The 8,813-nt window shown below is 38.9% G+C and overlaps 1 long non-coding RNA gene across 1 annotated transcript in view; it reads left to right on the top strand.

Annotated features, from left to right (window-relative positions):
* Nucleotides 1-4,291, top strand: part of LOC128247043 (uncharacterized) — a 20,461-nt gene extending 16,170 nt beyond the window's left edge. Inside the window, exon 2 of the long non-coding RNA XR_008263474.1 lies at nt 3,173-4,291. This is a non-coding gene — a long non-coding RNA (uncharacterized LOC128247043). The remainder of the gene's footprint in view (nt 1-3,172) is intronic.
* The last annotated feature ends 4,522 nt before the right edge of the window (nt 4,292-8,813 follow it).

The raw sequence follows: 8,813 nt of genomic DNA, 5'->3' as shown, positions 1-8,813 counted from the left end.
TAATTTGTAGTTTTGAAATCAGTAGTTCTTTGACTGCTATTTCTGAATTCTCAGTATGTTGGAGAAGCAGGTTACTGTCAATCCCTATATATTTATGATTATATATATATATATATATATATATATATATATATACGACGGGCTTCTTCTCAGTTTCCGTCTACCAAATCCACTCACAAGGCCTTGGTCGGCCCGGGGCTATAGTAGAAGACACTTGCCCAAGGTGCCATGCAGTGGGACTGAACCCAGAACCATGTGGTTGGTAAGCAAGCTACTTACCACACAGTCACTCCATATATAATGTAAAACCATCACAAAAAAACTGTTACTCAGAGTTTCACATACCCGTTTGTCAGACAGGTGTGATCACAACTGTCTGATGAATGGGAGCGTGAAACTCTGAGTAACAGTTTTTTGTGATGTTTTTACAGCTTCAATAATTAAAAAAAAGCATATTACTCTACCTTTGGTATTCGAGTACTATTTTTTCCCCCTTGTTTCGCATCTATGTGCTTACTCGTGTGTGCATATACGTCAATAATTTTAAAGTTTGCCAATACTGATAAGTTTATGCTTCAATAAAGATTGAGCAAAATGTTTAGTTTAACTCCATAGCATTCAGATTTCTTTGTCAAAAGTAATGCTTACTTATTCCCGTTGGTTTGAATTAATCATGCTTTACCTTGTAGCTTTAGAATTTCAATGGTATACTCTTTTACCCTTCATTCTTTTACTTGTTTCAGTCATTTGACTGTGGCCATGCTGGAGCACCGCCTTTAGTCGAGCAAATCGCCCCCAGGACTTATTCTTTGGAAGCCTAGTACTTATTCTATCGGTCTCTTTTGCCGAACCTCTAAGTTACGGGGACGTAAACACACCAGCATCGGTTGTCAAGCGATGCTGGGGGGACAAACACAGACACAAACATATACATGCACATACATATATACATATATACGACGGGCTTCTTTCAGTTTCTGTCTACCAAATCCACTCACAAGGCTTTGGTCGGCCCGAGCCTATAGTAGAAGACACTTGTCCAAGGTGCCACGCAGTGGGACTGAACCCAGAACCATGTGGTTGGTAAGCAAACTACTTACCACACAGCCACTCCTACGCCTGTGTTTGTAAATTTTTAGAATGACATTATAGGTTAGGTGTGAGAGGTTGGATCTGGTCATTTGTAACATAAAACAAGTTGAATATTTGGGCTGGCTATGGCTGGATTAAATACTGAAGGGTTAAGGTCTAAATGGATGAAATATTTGGAATAACAAGTAGTTAACCAGTGGACTTTGTCAGGTGTGGATTAAACATTTTTGTTGTATCTTGGGAGGGTCATTATGCTAATAATAAACACACACCCTGATTCTATTTTACTTCTTTATTTTTTATTAGTCAGTTGGTTAATCATCAAACCAATTAACTAATCAATTATTTGATTAATCATTTGGTCAGTCCAGTTAGGTTTGTCCAAGTCCTTTCAGTCCTTTCAAACCTTTGAAGGTTTGTCAAGTCCTTTCATTGCCATCAGTGACATGCTCTCTCTACTCCAGGTAGAATAAGTACATATGTTTATTATTGGCATAATGTTGTTGGCACTCCGTCGCTTACGACGTCAAGGGTTCCAGTTGATCCGATCAATGGAACAGCCTGCTCGTGAAATTAACGTGCAAGTGGCTGAGCACTTCACAGACACGTGTACCCATAACGTAGTTCTCGGGGATATTCAGCGTGACACAGAATGTGACAAGGCTGACCCTTTGAATTACAGGCACAACAGAAACAGGAAGTAAGAGTGAGAGAAAGTTGTGGTGAAAGAGTACAGCAGGGTTCGCCACCATCCCCTGCCGGAGCCTCGTGGAGCTTTAGGTGTTTTCGCTGAATAAACACTCACAACGCTCAGTTTGGGAATCGAAACCACGATACTATGACTGCGAGTCCGCTGCCCTAACCAGTGGGCCATTGCACCTCCTATTGGCATAATGATCCTTCCAACATACAACAAAATTGTTTCGACAAATGGAGTTACATCAAAAATCTTGCAAACCGAGTATGAAAATGGAACAAACATTGCTATTTCAGAAGGGCAGAACACATTAAAGCAGATGTAGAGGAGGTGGAAGGAAGAAAGAGTATCTCTTTGTGTCAGAAGTTGCAATGCGTGCTGACTGAATCTTCATCAATTAGCTGGATGGTTTATTTGGTAATGATGTAGGTTACATATGTGTGTAACAGCATCTGCATTGTCCTTGATATATGAGCAGTGTTCTAATCTGGGTCACACTTGAACTTTGCAGGGAGCCAGCAAGTGATTGACAATGAAGTGTTTTCTGTCTTTGAAGAGGATAGTTAGTGTTTGCAGTTTTGTGGATTTTCTGTTTCAGGGTCAACAGGAGAGCGAGAGAGAGAGACAGGCAATCATATATTGTGAGGTATCTAGTTGTGTGTTGTTCATGTGTAGAGAGGGTGATTCCTTGAGACGTGGAATTATTTCTGTCCTTGGTGCTACTGAAAGAAATTAGATTGAGGTGAATTGAGATAGCTCTCCCCAGTGAAGGATGAAAGATATCTGAACAACTGTTAATAGATGCTGGAGTTTGGAGAACAGTAGAAAGAACAGATGACTTTTGGATGATGAAGCAAAGAGACTTTAGATCGGAGAAACTGACTCTGATTCAAACAGAGTTGTGTGACAGTTGGTGACAGGAAAGGCATCAGGCTATAGAGAATCTGCCTTTATAAACTCTGTCCAAGCAAAGAAAAGTGAACATTAAAACAATGATGATGTTGATGGAATGAAGGTTGAGTGACAGAACCTACTGCAGATGTGAGAGTGTGCACATACTGGAGTGGTAATGCAGGAAGTGTATCAGAGTAATTTGAGTGAACCAATGGAGAGTAAAGTGTATCAGTATAGCATAAATGTATCATGTATTTTCTTGTCAGTGTACCAGTGTATTGCAAAATATAAGTGTATAATTTTCTTTTTATGAATATTGTATGCAATAAATCAATGAGCTAAAATTTGAACTGCAAATCATGAGTAGACTATGCATGCATAAAAATGACTAGGAAAGTGTGTATAAATAGTTAATTAACATCCACATATGAATTTCATGAGCTTGCAAATTTTCATATTTTAAATAGAAAATAATTCTTTCCATTGTAGGCACAAAGCCTGAAATTTGGTGGAAGAGAGCCAGTCAATTAGATCAACCCAGTATGCAACTGGTACTTAATTTATCAACCCTGAAAGGATGAAAGGCAAAGTTGACCTCAGCGGAATTTGAACTCAGAAAGCAAAGCATTTCGCCTGACGTGCTAACAATTCTGCCAGCTCACCACCTTTACTTTTTTTTTTAAATAAAAAATATAATAAAATTTGTCATAATTTTTGCTGAAATCATAACTGTGGATCACTAGATGCAAGACAAAGGGAAAAATGCACATACACACTGATACACACACACATCATCATCACCATTTTATGTCTGTTTTCCATGCTGGTACGGGTTGGATGGTTTGACTGAAACTGGCAAGTTGAAGGATTGCACCAGGCTCTGTTGGCTGTTCTGGTATGGTTTCTATGGCTGGATGCCCTTCCTAATGCCAACTACTTTACAGAATGTACTGTGTGCTTTTTTGTGGCACCAACACCAGTGGTTTTAATGTGGCACATATGTATATATTTATGTATTTGTTATCAATGGATGGACAAATTAAACATTTTATGCCTTTATGTGGTGTTTCGGTTTGGTTTGGAATGGATTACCTTAAGTTATATGTACTTCAATTGTAAAATTTGATTAATGAACAGTGCTCTGAAATAGATTATGCTCATACATGGAGATCCCACTGTATTTTATTCAATCCTGTGATAGCAGATAGACTGACAAGAGAGCTGGACATATCTTCCTCAGTTGAAAATTAACCATTTAGAATTCAGCAGAGAATCATACTGCAAGACAGAAACCAGTAGTACCATAAGATTTACCAGAGAGATATTCTAAGCTCAAATTTTTATTTGGCCACTCAGTTTAGTTTACCTTGAAATTTATGATATGTCTATAAATTCAAATAAATATTAATGAATTAATGAAAAAATGTTAGAAGGAAACCTAAATTATTTTTTCCTGCTAATCAATTTATCAAAAACAAAAAGTAGTTAAAAAGCAAAAGAAATTGAATGAACCAACAGTTTGGTAATGGAACTATACTCTTGGGAAATTCTGAAATTGTATTCTTTTGATATAAATGGAAGTCTTTTGGACAAATTCATGAGAACCAATTTTTTTTTGTTTTTTGCTTTATTTCATATTTTAAAAATGTTGCAAATGTTGCTATGAGGTAGCAGTGATAAAGAAAATGGTAGCGCTATCTCATCTATGGGGAATTATACTCCCAATTACTTTCTTAATTTGTTATTAATGGTGCAGACAAAAAGAAGGAATCATAATTTATTCTGACATAGAATGTCAGGCAAATAATGGGGAAAAAAATGAAAATGCAAGCTAAAAATGGGTTGGATGAAATCACAGAGATAGTTTAATGCATAATATAGTTTGGCTTAGAAAACATAAATTTATCTAATATAGGTTGAGATATAAACAGGCAGATGGATAAAAACACACACACACCAACCATCATCATCATCATCATCATATATATTTTAAATTCAGATAATTGGTGGATTGGTAATATTCATCATCATCATCATCATCATTTAACATCTGTTTTCCATGCTGGCATGGGTTGGACAGGTTGACAAGAACTGGCAAGCTGGAGGTCTGCACCAGGTTCCATAGTCTGTTTTAGCTTGGTTTCTGCAACTGGATGCTCTTGCTAATGCCAACCACTTTACAGAGTGTACTGGGTGCTTTATACATGGCACCAGCATAAATGCTTTATACATGGCACCAACATGAGTGTTTTATACATGATGCCAATATGGGCACTGTCATAGGTGTTTTTTACATGACGCCAGGACAGATGCTACTTATGTGGAACCAACAAGGAGGCTTTTTATGTGACACTTTTTATGTTGAAAATTGGAAATGAAGCACGTCACTTATATAATGATGATGACAGCTATCCTGCACTGTCAAGATAAGGGGACACTAACATACACAAATAGTTACATGTTCTTTCATTTGTTTCAGTCATCTGACTGCGGCCATGCTGGAGCACCACCTTTAGTCGAACAAATCGACCGCAGGACTTATTCTTTGTAAGCCCAGTACTTATTATATCTGTTTCTTTTGCTGAACCGCTAAGTTACGGGAAAGTAAACACACCAACATTGGTTGTCAAGCGATGGTGGGGGGACAAACACAGACACAGACAGACACACACATATATACGATGGGCTTCTTTCAGTTTCTGTCTACCAAATCCACTCACAAGGCATTGGTCAGCCCGAGGCTATAGTAGAAGACACTTGTCCAAGGTGCCATGTTGTGGGACTGAACCCAGAACCATGTGGTTGGTAATCAAGCTACTTACTACACAGTCACTCCTGCGCCTGCTTTTTATGTATATATCAACATCATTTAAAATCCCATTTCCTTCGGTGGCATGAACTGGACAGTTTAACTGGAACCAATGAGCCAGAGGGCTGCATTGAGCTCTAGCGCCTTCTTTAATATGGTTTCTACAGCTGGATGTCCTTCCTAATTCCAGCCACTTTACAGCATGTGCTAAATGCTGTTTTCATGGCACCGGCTCTAGTGAGATCACCATGCAGTCTGCAAGACTAAGATTCCCTTCAACTAAGCAGGGCTACTACAACAGAGGGAGGTGGTTTTATGTCATGAGATGAGCGATTTAAGTATGAGAGAAGTTACCAGAACAGAACAAGTTTCTTTCTGTAGAGGAGACATTGGAATTCAATGCAGTCTTAGCACCCATCGGATCCTGTAAAACTTTCCAACCCATGTCAGCATGGAATACGAATATTAAATGATGATGTGCCTGTGCTATATAAAAAGCACCCAGTGCACTCTGTAAAGTGTTTGGCATTAGGAAAGGCATCCAGCCATAGAAACCAAGCCAAAACAGATGAATGGAACCTGGTGTAGTTCTTCAACTTGCCAGCTCTAGCCAAACTGTCAAACCCATGCTAGCATGGAGAACAGATGTTAAATGATGATGATGATGATGATCTCTGTGTTTTCGTGTGTGTGTACACATATGTATACACACATATATGTACGTATGTAAATGTATTATTGTTGACCAACTTATAGGAAACAACAAAATATTTACTGATGGTGTGATTATATATGTATTTATTTAGTAGAGTAAAATTTATTGATAATATTGATTTGACTATGACTACAGGTTTTGTCTTTATCAGTTTATGTATATATATGTGTGTGTGTGTGTTTGCTATGAATTCTGTTTCTATGTCTATTGTTACATTAATGCTTCTTGAAAAAAAAAAAAAAAGAAAAGCAGTGTCTGTGTTTAAAATAAATGCTGGGGTTAATATTTTCCACTACAACTTTTCCAGACAGTCTCCTACAATGGGGACTGCCTAGATTACTGAAATGAATAAAAGAGAATATATCATGATCATCATGACCACCATCATCATCATTGAATAAAGCCTTGTTAAATATCAATTTTTTCCATGCTGCTTGCATGGGTTAGATGGAATTCAGTGAGACAGATTTTTTTACAGCTGAATGCCTTTCCTGTCATCAACCCTCACCTATTTCCAAGCATTTGATATTTCCTCATATGGCCTGACATGTTTTCATGGAAGATTGGAAACAAACGACAATACGAGTATGATGGTGATGAGGCTCATTTACAACTATCACTCACACACACACATTCACATGAACACACAAATACATGTATATCATCGTCAACATTTAGCATCTGCTTTCCATGCTGGCATGGGTTGGACAGTTTGGCTGAAAACTGTTAAACTGGAGAGCTGCACCAGGCTTCAATCTGATTTGGCATGGTTTCTACAGTTGGAAGCCCTTCCTAATGCCAACCACTCCAAGAGTGTAGTGGGTGCCTTTTACATGCTACAGGGCTTACGGATATGACAGGACTCATGAAAATGTTATATTAATGTTATGTAGGCACTAGCATGGTTGTGCGGTAAGAAGCTTGCTGCCCAACCACATAGTTCCTGGTTCAGTCCCACTGTGTGGTACCTTGGGCAAGTGTCTTCTACTATAGCCTCAGGCCAACCAAAGCCTTGTGAGTTGATTTGATTGACAGAAACTGAAAGAAGCCCATTGTGTGCGTATATATATCATCATCATCACCATCGTCATCGTCGTTTAATGTCTGCTTTCCATGCTAGCATGGGTCAGACGATTTGACTGAGGACTGGTGAAACCAGATGGCTACACCAGGCTCCAATCTGATTTGGCAGAGTTTCTACAGCTGGATGCCCTTCCTAACGCCAACCACTCCGAGAGTGTAGTGGGTGCTTTTACATGCCACCGACATGAAGGCCAGTCAGGCGGTACTGGCAACTGCCACGCTCAAAAAAAAATAAAATGGTGTATTTTACGTGCCACCTGCACAGGAGCCAGTTCGGCGGCACTGGCAACGATCTCGCTCAGATGTCTTTACACACGCCATCTGGCACAAGTGCCGAAAGGCGATGCTGGGCATAGGTGCCATGACGATTTCACTTTCGCTTGCCCCAACAGGTCTTCGCAAGCTGTGTTTCGAGGTCACTCTATTATATACATACGACAGGCTTTTTTCAGTTTCCATCTACCAAATCCACTCACAAGGCAATGGTCAGCTCAAGGCTATAGTAGAAGACACTTGTCCAAGGTGCCATACAGTGGGACTGAACCTGGAACCATGTGGTTGGGAAGCAAGCTTCTCACCAAGCCATGCCTGATGCATGAGTGATTTTAGAGTTCACCTTTAGTGCATGTATTTTCCGTGTACTCATGTACTTGTTTACTAATTAAAGTGATTGTGAGTGTGGGAGATTATATTTTGTGTGTGTATGTGTGAGACAATGTATACGTGTCTGTGTGTATATGTTATGTATGTGTGTGAATGTTTATGAGCAGGAGTGAAAATATGTGAGTGAATGTGTGTTTGGGAGGTTTTGGATAGTGTGTATATCAATGACTATTGTATATGCGATATTATATGTGATATTATATATGAGTCAGAACATGTCAGTGTTAATGTAATAATGCATCGGCATGTATCAATGTGTGTGTATGTGTATGCACACAGTCATATGTGTGTGTATGTGTTTGCGCACAGGCATATGTGTGTATATGTTTTTAGATGTATGTATACAGGATTGGCTGTGTGGTAAGTAGCTTGCTTACCAATCACATGGTTTTGGGTCCAGTCCCACTATGTGGCACCTCGGGCAAGTGTCTTCTACTATAGCCTAGGGCTGACCGGAGCCTTGTGAGTGGATTCGGTAGACAGAAACTGAAAGAAGCCTGTCGTATATATATATATATATGTGTGTGTGTGTGTGTAGGTATGTTTGTCTGTGTTTGTCCCCCACCATCACTTGACAACCAATGTTGGTGTGTTTACATCCCTGTATCTTAGCAGTTCAGCAAATGAGACCAATAGAATAAGTACTAGGCTTACAAAGAATAAGTCTTGGAGTTGATTTGTTCGACTAAAGGCGGTGCTCCAGCATGGCTGTAGTCAAATGACTGAAACAGCTAAAAGAATAAAAGAATACAAATCTGTTAATACAAATATTTGTATCAAAAGATAGAAGATTTTACTGTAACTTTCATACTTTTCCTTACAAACACATAATGTTTCCATACCATGCTTGCATATATATA

The sequence above is a fragment of the Octopus bimaculoides genome, chromosome 1 (genome assembly GCF_001194135.2).
Source record: "Octopus bimaculoides isolate UCB-OBI-ISO-001 chromosome 1, ASM119413v2, whole genome shotgun sequence".
NCBI classification, from domain to species: Eukaryota; Metazoa; Mollusca; class Cephalopoda; order Octopoda; family Octopodidae; genus Octopus; species Octopus bimaculoides.
The sequence above is the reverse complement of the archived record's forward strand: the minus strand, read 5'-3'. Positions and strand labels throughout refer to the sequence as shown.